We start from the raw sequence: 12,353 nt of genomic DNA, 5'->3' as shown, positions 1-12,353 counted from the left end.
TATTAGAGGAAACTCATCACAAAACTAAATTAAAAGTGGTCCATCAGTGGCCCTCTGGTTTAAAATGGGGTTATTAGTGCTTTTTGGAGAGTGCCAAGTATCCCTTCACACCTGTCAGGACAAGCAAATTATCTGCTCTAAAAAGGCACTTATCTGAGTGTGACTATAAAGTCTTATACAATCCCTCTCCCCAGGTCTCCATGGCTGTGATGGAGTCTGATGTATTCCAACCATGTCACAAACACATTACTGTCCCTTCTGAATCAGAACTTCCTGGCTAAGTTTTCTGGAGCTGCCTGCCAGAGTCCATCTCAGCTAACATCCTCAGGACACACTTGGATCTCTTAATGATGTAGTCTCCATAAGGACAGAGTGTATCATATGCTGCCAGGAAGTGAAGGAGAGAAACTGTTCTCTTGCCCATCTCTGACATACCTAGTCAGGAAAGCAGCCAGCGCTTGCTTAAAGTGAGTCCAATAACCTAGTGTTATTCTTCAGATTTTTTTATAGCTCAGAAGCTTGATGTATTTTCCCCAACTCCTAGCTTAATATCTGTTTTCTATTAAAACAAAGGGAAACATATCTTTTGATTTTACAAGTTCCCAACAGTGCTAACTTTGAATATTTCCTACTATGTGTGGGATGGCAGGACAAGCTGTGTTCCAGTTCTTTATTATTCCTGACTTACAAGGAGCTGAAATTGGTTTGCAGTCTCTTTTTTTAATATGACTGGCAAGTGAGGTAAGGTTGCAAGGAGAAACCTTATTTGTTATAGAAAAGAAACAGAAAACGTATGTAAAGGAATAAGTGCAAAATTGTACAATAAGCACTTTATCATTATTCTAATGTATCTAATCATGTGGGTAGTCAAGTATACATGAAGTGCCTACATATGAATGAGTTCTGTCCCATGAGCAGGTTCATAAATCCAATTTGTTCCTAACTCCAATAAAGTTAGCTCAGGTACTCAATGGGCTTCCCTCATAGCTCTGTCGGTAAAGAATCTGCCTGCAATGCAGGAGATCTGGGTTGGATCCCTGGGTCAGGAAGAGCCCCTGGAGAAGGAATGGCACCCCATTCCAGTATTCTTTCCTGGAGAACCCCATGGACAGAGGAGCCTGGCGGGCTGCAGTCTATGGGGCTGCAAGAGTTGGACACGACTGAGTGGCTCAACCACCACCAGGGCCTCGACTAACACAGCGGGCTATGTACTACTGTAATAGGCTTATAATACTTTTCACACAAATTATAAATAAAAAACAAACACAGAAAATGAAGAAAAAAATTTCAGTCTTACAGTAAGAGCCTTGAAAAGTGCAGTACAACATTTGGCACACAGGGGCTGGCATTGAGTGAACAGGCAAGAAGAGTTACTTACTGAAAGAGGGAGAGAAATTGAGAGATGGCAGAGCTGAAGTTGTGTCCGACTCTTTGCAACCCCATGGACTGTAGCCCACCAGGCTCCTCTGTCCATGGGATTCTCTAGACAAGAATACTGGGGTGGGTGCCATTTCCTACTCCAGGGGGATCTTCCTGACCCAGGGATCGAACCCATGTCTCTTTTTTCCTCCTGCACTGGCAGGCAGATTCTTCACCACTAGTGCCAACTGGCAAGCCCAGGGCTGAAGGATCTTCAGCAACAGAAGTTGGAGGACAAGCTGCAATTTCACTCATGCCTGATGTTGATAGAACACACCTTTGCATCTTTCAGAGTTGAAGGTTCTTATGTAGGAGACTCACTGTACTTCCTTCCAATCAGTTTGACAGTAAACAGTGCCAATGGTATGAAAAGATTTACTTTTCCCTGAAATTTCTCAAAACTATAGAGTATTTGACTTCCCTGGTGGCTCAGATGGTAAAGCATCTGCCTACAATGCGGGAGACCCAGGTTCAACTCCTGGGTAGGGAAGATCTCCTGGAGAAGGGAATGGTAACCCACTCCAGTATTCTTGCCCTCCCCCAAAAAGGGCTCAAAGAAATATTTGGACTTCCCTGGTGGCTCAGACAGTAAAGCGTCTTGCTTACAATGTGGGAGACCTGGATTCTATCCCTGGGTTGGGAAGATCCTCTAGAGAAGGAAATGGCAACCCACTCCAGTACTCTTGCCTGGAAAATCCCAAAGGAGCGTGGTGGGCTACAGTCCACGGGGTCACAAAGAGTCGGACACGACTGAGTGATTTCACTTTATAGAGTATTTAGAGGAAAAGATGAGGTACTTAGATATTTAGATTTAAAAAAAAAAAAAAACTATAACCAGAAACTATTTCTAAAAGAAGAATTGGCAGATTAATTTCCTTGAGTTTTCCATCTCTCTTTCTTCTTTAGCACTACTTTTGAGGGAACAGAATTTCAGGCAACCTGGAGCCAATGCAGTCTCAGTCTCTACATCTAACTTCAGGACCATAGCAAAATAATATTGCTTTGTTCTCATCTCAGGATACCCACCTTGACCACACTCACAGGAAAAGTTATAAAATCAAAGCCTAAAGAACATGACTTTGATTACCTATTCTTCTCAGTTGTTGACAGCATCCAGTTAAGGAAATCAAAATAAGGAGTCAAATCTAACCCATATTGAGATCAGATGTCCCCATTCTGTACTATAGCTGTACTATAGCTATAGGTCACTAAATCAAAAATATTTGTCCAGGTAAAATGAGGATCAGGTGAAAAGATGTGAGTGGTTGCATTAAATCCTCCATTGTCAGCAGAAAAACAACCCCAGGGCATGTCCACAGACAGAGATCAGCAGGTCCAGCCCCTGGCAAAGAGAAAAGTATGCTGAGACACCTTGAAATGACTTAGCCACTGAGAATAATACAATCCATAGAACACAAGTATCACTTACAGTGTGAAGTGATTGTTTTTCTAAGTGATTATATGAAACATTGCCTGTCATAGGACACTTGGTGAATCAGAGGCAAGAGAAATGTCAGCTGAATCCCAGGTTCAACTCTCTTCTATGGCACCAAATGGAATCTTCTGACTCCATACCCCAGACCTCACTAGTTGAACCAACAACAACAAGAAAATCATTAGTTCTGCTATTGCAACCACAATTGTAACTCATTCTCTTTATTTACATGTAACACACTTACTAAATATGCAGTATATGAAAATAAAGACACAACAGCACCATACTTTGCTGTAGTCTAAAACACTGCTCTATTTTTTAAAGGCTTAAAGATTCCTTATCATGGCTTTCACATAACCTAAATGACAAAAGCTTCTGTAAATGACATTCCAATCACTTCTCCAAACTTATTCCTGACTTAGTTCTAGAAGAGGAAATAAATTAAAATACTTTGAATAAAAAAAGTTATTTTCCTTTTTGAGTCTCCTTCAACTGGAAGAAGCAAAATGTTCTTCCATCACTTTACAGCCACCCCATCCATATCAGAGTCAACTGGGCTTGATGATATATTAAACTCTGGCCTTTTTTTTTTTCTGATGACATGTGGCATTAGACTTTGAAATCTGGACAATTGTTATCTCTTCTACATTGAAACACTCCTTGATCAACTATTCCATTTCGAAGGCTGACATATTTCAGGTAGAAAAAATAACTATTTTATTTATACTCCCCAAATAGTCACTCTATTCTATAATCTCCAAGAATTCTCCTGTATTCAAGTTATTTTCATGATCTCATTCACAGAGCATTGAACATATATTTACTGAACCCCTGGGAGTCAGTTGCTCTTACCTAACAGGGATACCATACACACAAGACCAAATTCCTTCTTCCCAACAGCTATCTAGGAAGACAAATAAAGCAGAGGGAATTGCAATGCATCATGACCCATTATATTCTATAACTCAGTGATGCTGATTAGCACACTCTATGAAGTAATTATACTTGGCTTCATTTCTGTCTTCTTTTAAATTTAGCACTGTCCAATAGAGATGTCTGCAATGATGGAATTGTTCTATAGCTTCATTGTCCAGTACAGTAGCCACTAGCCACATGGGACTATAAAGCACTTGAAATGTAATTAGTGTGACAGAGAAATTGGTTTTTAATTTTATTTCATTTTAACTGATTTAAAACAGCCTGCTATGGCAAGTGACTACCATGTTCGACAGTGTATGAATAGACAGAGATCCATGGTGCTAAATACAAACCATATTATCTGATTTAGCTATAAATTAGTCTTTGAGCTATAGAGATCCCAGGGAACTATTCATTACAAGCACTGTGTAGTAATGGGGGAAATGCATCAAATGGTTCAGTCAGATCGAAGGTAGCTTCCTCGCGGGATCAAATCTATAGATGTGGTGGTTGTATAGGGTCAAAGACATAATTATTTTATTCGATTAGAAATGTTAAAGAAAGAGAATCTAGAAAATACAAAAAGTAAATGAATAGTCTTGTGCTATGTTTGCACATGATTCCTGTCCTTCCACCTCCAGCCCAATGGTCAACTGATGCAAGTCTGAATTCACTCAAAATTATTGAGCAAGGAAATGTTTGATTTAGAGAACTGTTAAATGTGCTCTGAAAATAAAAACACAGATTTTGGCACTGGATTTCAGTGTTTAAACTCCTCATAGCCAAGGTGCTGACCGACAGGGTACCAAGGAATAAAGACTATAAAGGCAATGAATCAGCACAGGAAAGACAGGTGATGTTGCATTAGACTGTGGGGGAGGTAACGAGAGGCATTTAAGGTAGGTCTCAATATGAATCCTAGCTCTGATGTTTATAGCTGGGTGCCCTTGGGATATTTCCTTCAGTGTGCTCATCTGTAAAGTGAGGGTAATAATATCTGCCTCACAGATTGTTGAAAGAACCATAAATAATGTGCTCCAAATTCCTGATGCATCTCAAGAACCAGCAGTTATTATTATGATGACAGGTACATAACTGTAAGAGTTACAGCCACAACAGCAAGTACCAATTGAATGCCATCAAGCCAGTATTAAGTTCAGGACACAAGAGCCTCTTTTTTTATAAGTGAACAACTATAAATAAAATGGAGTTCTGTCCCAAACCAACGGGAGATTCACACATGTACAGTTAAAAGGATACCAAAGAAACAGATCTCTCATCCATAAGTTTTACCTGTTATGGTCAAAATTCCTTTTCCCTGCAGTAATACTCTCTCAGGTTCAATGCAGAACGTGTAAGATATTCAAGAGAGAAATGGCAAAAAGTGAATGGCTAATCAAAGAACTGAAACACTACTTTTTTACTTGAAACTCAAATCATATGTATTATTAATATTTGGAGGGTATAATTTAACCTCAGAAAAAATTATCTAGGAAGCGAGTTGTTCTAGAATCAGCATTTGAACTCTCCCCACTTCTGCCCCAGCATCTTACCCATTTGATTCTGCTACTATAGGCTGCCTTTCTAGCCTGTTATCAGACATTGAGGAGCGATATTACAAAAGCAGTTAACAGGACAAATGGATGATAAGTGCAAACTTCTATTGACAAAGACAGAGAGGCTTAGAACCCTGCCCACAGCTCTGTTAGCAATCTTTCTTCTTTCAAATGTGGCTCTTACACTTATTGTACTAATAGTGAGATTATTTCAGTAGTAACTACAAGATGGCAATTTGCAGAGGGAAAATAATGAGCAAATATTGCCTCTAAACCATGTCCTTTGTACAGCCATTCTGACTCTAACACACAGCAATTAACATCACTGTTGTGCCAAATTATTAAATTAATCTCAAAGCAATTTGTATTTAAGCTCTTCCTCTCTCTCCCCTTGCCTTCTCTCTACTTACACACATATAAATACAAGTAATTAGGCAAGTTTTTGAAAGTCGCAAGTAAATAAAATTCTTTATTAAAAAAAGTAAATTTTGAAACTAAAGGCTATATTTGTAAGGCTTCCTCAGACAACCATTTTGCTTTTTTGCATTTCTTTTCCATGGGGATGGTCTTGATCCCTGTCTCCTGTACAATGTCATGAACCTCCGTCCATAGTTCATCAGGCATTCTGTCTATCAGATCTAGTCCCTTAATCTATTTCTCACTTCCACTGTATAATCATAAGGGATTTGATTTAGGTCATACCTGAATGGTCTAGTGGTTTTCCCTACTTTCTTCAATTTAAGTCTGAATTTGGCAAAAGGAGTTCATGATCTGAGCCACAGTCAGCTCCCGGTCTTGTTTTTGCTGACTGTATAGAGCTTCTCCATCTTTGGCTGCAAAGAATATAATCAATCTGATTTCGGTGTTGACCATCTGGTGATGTCCATGTGTAGAGTCTTCTCTTGTGTTGTTGGAAGAAGGTGTTTGCAATGACCAGTATGTTCTCTTGGTAAAACTCTATTAGTCTTTGCCCTGCTTCATTCCATATTCCAAGGCCAAATTTGCCTGTTACTCCAGCTGTTTCTTGACTTCCTACTTTTACATTCCAGTCCCCTATAATGAAAAGGACGTCTTTTTTGGGTGTTAGTTCTAAAATGTCTTGTAGGTCTTCATATAACCGTTCAACTTCAGCTTCTTCAGCGTTACTGGTTGGGGCATAGACTTGGATTACCATGGTACTGAATGGTTTGCCTTGGAAACAAACAGAGATCATTCTGTCATTTTTGAGATTCCATCCAAGTACTGCATTTTGGACTCTTGTTGACCATGATGGCTACTCCGTTTCTTCTAAGGGATTCCTATCCACAATAATAGATATAAAGGTCATCTGAGTTAAATTCACCCATTCCAGTCCATTTTAGTTCGCTGATTCCTAGAATGTTGACGTTCACTCTTGCCATCTCCTGTTTGACCACGTCCAATTTGCCTTGATTCATGGCCCTGACATTCCAGGTTCCTATGGAACTCTTCACATGAGGGGGCCAAAGTATTGGAGTTTCAGCTTCAGCATCAGTCCTTCCAATGAACACCCAGGACTGATCTCCTTTAGGATGGACTGGTTGGATCTCCTTGCAGTCCAAGGGACTCTCAAGAGTTTTCTCCAACACCACAGTTCAAAAGCATCAATTCTTCGGCGCTCAGCTTTCTTCACAGTCCAACTCTCACATCCATACATGACCACTGGAAAAACCATAGCCTTGACTAGACGGACCTTTGTTGGCAAAGTAATATCTCTGGTTTTCAATATGCTATCTAGGTTGGTCATAACTTTCCTTCCAAGGAGTAAGTGTCTTTTAATTTCATGGCTGCACTCACCATCTGCAGTGATTTTGGAGCCCAGAAAAATAAAGTCTGACACTGTTTCCACTGTTTCCCCATCTATTTCCCATGAAGTGATGGGACCAGATGCCATGATCTTCGTTTTCTGAATGTTGAGCTTTAAGCCAACTTTCTCACTCTTCTCTTTCACTTTCATCAAGAGGCTCTTTAGTTCCTCTTCACTTTCTGGCATAAGGGTGGTGTCATCTGCATATCTGAGGTTATTGATATTTCTCCTGGCAATCTTGATTGCAGCTTGTGCTTCTTCCAGCCCAGCATTTCTCATGATGTACTGTGCATAGAAGTTAAATAAGCAGGGTGACAATATACAGCCTTGACGTACTCCTTTTCCTATTTGAAATCGGTCTGTTGTTCCATGTCCAGCTCTAACTGTTGCTTCCTGACCTGCATATAGGTTTCTCAAGAGGCAGGTCAGGTGGTCTGGTATTCCCATCTCTTGAAGAATTTTCCACAGTTTATTGTGATCCACACAGTCAAAGGCTTTGACATAGTCAATAAAGCAGAAATAGATGTTTTTCTGGAACTCTCTTGCTTTTTCCATGATCCAGCGGATGTTGGCAATTTGATCTCTGGTTCCTCTCCCTTTTCTAAAACCAGCTTGAACATCTGGAAGTTCACGGTTCATGTATTGCTGAAGCCTGGCTTGGAGAATGTTGAGTATTACTTTACTAGCATGTGAGATGAGTGCAATCGTGCAGTAGTTTGAGCATTCTTTGGCATTGCCTTTGTTTGGGATTGGAATGAAAACTGACCTTTTCCAGTCCTGTGGCCACTGCTGAGTTTTCCAGATTTGCTGGCATATTGAGTGCAGCACTTTCAAAGCATCATCTTTCAGGATTTGAAATAGCTCAACTGGAATTTCATCACCTCCACTAGCTTTGTTCATAGTGATGCTTTCTAAGGCCCACTTGACTGTCTAGTCAAGAGTATGGTTTTTCCAGTGGTCAGGTACGGATGTGAGAGTTGGACTGTGAAGAAAACTGAGCACCAAAGAATTGATGCTTTTGAAACTGGTGTTGGAGAAGATTCTTGAGAGTCCCTCGGACTGCAAGGAGATCCAACCAGTCCATCCTAAAGGAGATCAGTCCTGGGTGTTCATTGGAAGGACTGATGCTAAAGCTGAAACTCCAGTACTTTGGCCATCTCATGCGAAGAGTTGACTCATTGGAAAAGACCCTGATGCTGGGAGGGATTGGGGGCAGGAGGAGAAGGGGACGACAGAGGATGAGATGGCTGGATGGCACCACTGACTTGATGGACATGAGTTTGAGTGAACTCCAGGAGTTGGTGAAGGACAGGGAGGCCTGGCGTGCTGTGATTCATGGGGTCACAAGGAGTCAGACACGACTGAATGACTGAACTGAATTGAACTGAAAGGAAGGCTATATATTGAGAGTACTAATCAGTTAAGTAGGAAATTTTCTCATAATGTCTGTATAGATAAAAGTACAGAGTAACACGGTGTTTTAAGAAAGCTCTTGAGTTAAACAACCTGGAACTAAATCCTGCCTTAGATTCACTATTTCTTAGCTAAGTTATCTTGGACAAGTTATACAAGTGTTCTAAACTTCCAATTCCTCATTTTATAAAGAAGGAAATTACATTAGCAGCTATTTCATGAAGTTGTTGTCATGGTTATAAAACCATGTATGTAACTATTATGTATAGAATATGTTAACAAGATCCTCCCATATAGTACAGGGAACTTTATTCAATACCCTGTGATAAACCATGATAGAACAGAATATGAAAAAGAATATGCAACTGAATACTTTGCTGTACTGCAGAAATTGACACCGCATTGTAAATGAACTATACTTCAAAATAAAAAATTAAGAAAAAAAACCCCATAAAACTCTTTGTATAGAGTCTAACATAATAAGGATCAACAAATGGATAAGTATCATTGTTCAATATATATAATCATTGTTTCTCAGGTGGTTTTAAGCAAATAATGAAAAATCATTCATGCAGGTTAATATGTTTGGCATTATGTTTATGCAGCCAGTCACATCTTCTATTATTGTTCAACATATAAAATAGTGTCAAAACAGAATCAACAATTTTTAAAAATCCACATCTAAATACATTATCATAATTTATAAGAACATCAGAAACAAAGGGAAAATTATATAAACTATACCCTAGAGAGAAAGAACAGATAACCATAAAGAGAACAATAAAAATTGCTGTCACATGTCCAGGACATTGGAAGAAAGGAGACAATGAAGTAACATTTTTACACTGTAAAAAACTTAATATTTGAACTTAGGATATATTCTGCTAAAATATTAATTTCAAAATGAGAGTGAAGTAAAGATATGTTCAGACATAGAACTCAGAAGATTTACTACACACACACACACACAAAAAAAAACACTTTTAAAATGTTCTCGAAGAAAGTACTCATGTAAAAAAGAGAAAGCAATGTAAAAATACTTTCATAAGAAATGAGAAACAAAAAAAAAAAAATGAGAAACAAGTGTGAATAAGGAAATTAAGACCTTTTTGAGGTATAATATAAATAAGCAATTACCAAACAAGAGGCAGAAGACCAATTACACATAAATTGAAAGAAATACCAAACCACAGCCAAAAAGAAGAAATATTCATAAGAACCAGAAAATCAATGTCTAAATGGAGAATTCCGTGGTGGTACAATGGTTAAGCCTTGGTGCCTTCACTGCTAGGGGCCTGAGTTAGATCCCTGGTCAGGGAGATAAGATCCCACAAGCAGCACAGCATAGCCAAAAAAAAAAAAGTCTAAATGATACCAACATAAAAAAAAAACTAAGAAAAACCTGAGCATGGAAACAGAACAAGGGAAAAAATGAATAGTGCATTGACCTTTAATCTTAGGAAAACCCACTCAAAGAATAAACAGAATATATAACTTTCAACTTCAACCAAGAAAAATTCACCTGTTCAATGAAGTGTAGGGATAAAAAATGATAAATACACAAGTTAAACTTGCAAATTAAATTAGAAACACAGATTATAAAATAAGAAACAGTAACATGTTATCTGTAATACAAAATGTTAAAGGAAAAGAATATTAAAAGGTTTAAAGTAAAGAAGTGATATTTCAGACAAATCTGAACCATGGAAGCAATACAGAAGACAGACACCACCAGAAGGACCATTATACACCTGAGGAAGGAAGAGTAAATCCAAATATAATCCTATGTTCTATATATTAGATACTTATATATATTAATAATACCTTGTAAACTATATAGTATAATATATAACATATATTGTGGCTTCCCAGGTGGCACTAGTGATAAAGAATTCACTTGCCGATACAGGAGACAGAGATGCAGGTTTGATCCCTGGGTCGGGTCAGGAAAATCCCCTGGAGGAGGTCGTGGCACCCCACTCCAGTATTCTTTCCTGAAAAATCCCTTGGACAGAGGAGTCTGGTGGGCTACAGTCCATGGAGTTGCAGAGTTGGACATGACTGAAGTGACTGACCATGCACACATAATTTATAATATTACTGTATATTACATATAAGTATATTTATCCATATCTATGCCTGGAAAATCCCATGGATGGAGGAGCCTGGTAGGCTGCAGTCCATGGGGTCGCTGAGAGTCGGACACGACTGAGCGACTTCTCTTTCACTTTTCACCTCTATGCATTGGAGAAGGAAATGGCAACCCGCTCCAGTGTTCTTGCCTGGAGAATCCCAGGGACGGGGGAGCCTGGTGGGCTGCCATCTGTGGGGTCGCACAGAGTCGGGCACGACTGAAGCGACTTAGCAGCAGCAGCAGCATACACTCAGTGGAGTCATTACATCTCCAAAAGGAGAAAAATCACATATAACTTAATTGGTCAGAATTTTTCTATGATCTAAAAAGAAAACAAAAATATAAAGCTAAGATTTCATCCTTGATTATTCCTGTCCCCAAACATTATGCAAATATCTCCCTGAGATTTATTTCCTTTCAGAGGAGGAAAAAAGAATGCTCACTGTCCCCTCCACTGTTCAACACTGGTCTGGAGAATAAGTAAAAAGAAGTATTAGAATTGGAAAAGAAGAGATAAAGCTGGAATTAGTTGCTGATGATATGATCATTTGTAAAGACAAGCAAACAAAAGTCCAGAAACTACTAGACATAGTTAAGGCTGACAAAAAAGGTTTTGGTACAAGATCAGCTTAGAAAATAATTCTCTTTACACCAGAAATAACAAAACATTTAAATAGAGACAGAGATTATAAAATAAGAAGAAATTAACCTAATAAAGGTAGACAGCTTTGATGAAGAAAAAGCAAATATCTTTATGAAGCAATATAAAAGAGCATCTGAGTAAATGGAGAAACATTCCATTGGTCTTGGTTGAAACAAGTTGTTATTAAGATATCTTATTTCCCTCAATTAATCTTTAAAGATGTTGCATTCAAAATAAAATTCCAGCAGGCTATTTGTAAAACTTGACAAATTGAGTCTAAAATTTACTGGGAAGAACAAAGGCCCATGAACAGGTAAACGATTTTGTAAAGGAAGCACAGAGAAGAAGGACTCATTAGTGACAGACCATAGAATTTTGAGACCTGGTGTCTCTTTTTGGTTATGTCTCCAAGCAAATTGCTCAGCTTCCTAAGCCTTGGTTTTCTCATATATATGATGAGTGTAATCATACAGCCTTTCTTAGTGGACTAATGTAAGGATTAAATGAAATAATGTAAAGTTCCTGAAATGTAGTAAGCATTCAATAAATTTAAGCCACTGTTAATATTATATTGATACATAGTTATTTTTGTTTCTTACCTTCCTTGCAACACCAGAATTGTTTAGCTATGAGCATTGGGAGCTATGTATTTTTTTCTTCTGGAGTAAATAGCCCTTACATATGGAGCCTCTTTTTTTAATTTACAAAAGGAGAAGAAGAAGACTGCTTCTTCTTTACTTAAGGTAAGAAAATGAAAGTCAGGGACATTCTCTTCTTTTCTAGCCTTTAGAATATAATCTCAAAAAGACAAAAACCTAAGAAAACAAAGCATGCAAGTAGAGACTTTACTGGGATTGGGTGATGTATGGCAGAAATATTGAACCCAAACTCTAACTAGACTGCCCCTCTTAGAATCTGGTATACTGATTTAGAAAGAGACAGCACAACTCAGTCAATAGGAAAACTCAATAAGCTTAATAACAAATTGGAAATTTTAAGGCCTAATAACT

The 12,353-nt window shown here is 38.4% G+C and overlaps 1 long non-coding RNA gene and 1 other non-coding gene across 2 annotated transcripts in view; both read left to right on the top strand.

The window, feature by feature from the left end:
* The first annotated feature begins 262 nt into the window (after window positions 1-262).
* LOC133249316 (uncharacterized) overlaps window positions 263-12,353 on the top strand; it is a 39,752-nt gene continuing 27,661 nt past the window's right edge. Inside the window, exon 1 of the long non-coding RNA XR_009736908.1 lies at window positions 263-467. This is a non-coding gene — a long non-coding RNA (uncharacterized LOC133249316). The remainder of the gene's footprint in view (window positions 468-12,353) is intronic.
* TRNAC-ACA (transfer RNA cysteine (anticodon ACA)) lies at window positions 1,838-1,909 on the top strand. Its single transcript has one exon. It is a non-coding gene; the product is annotated as a tRNA-Cys (tRNA).

This window comes from Bos javanicus, chromosome 6 (genome assembly GCF_032452875.1).
Source record: "Bos javanicus breed banteng chromosome 6, ARS-OSU_banteng_1.0, whole genome shotgun sequence".
Classification (NCBI taxonomy): Eukaryota; Metazoa; Chordata; class Mammalia; order Artiodactyla; family Bovidae; genus Bos; species Bos javanicus.
The sequence above is the reverse complement of the archived record's forward strand: the minus strand, read 5'-3'. Positions and strand labels throughout refer to the sequence as shown.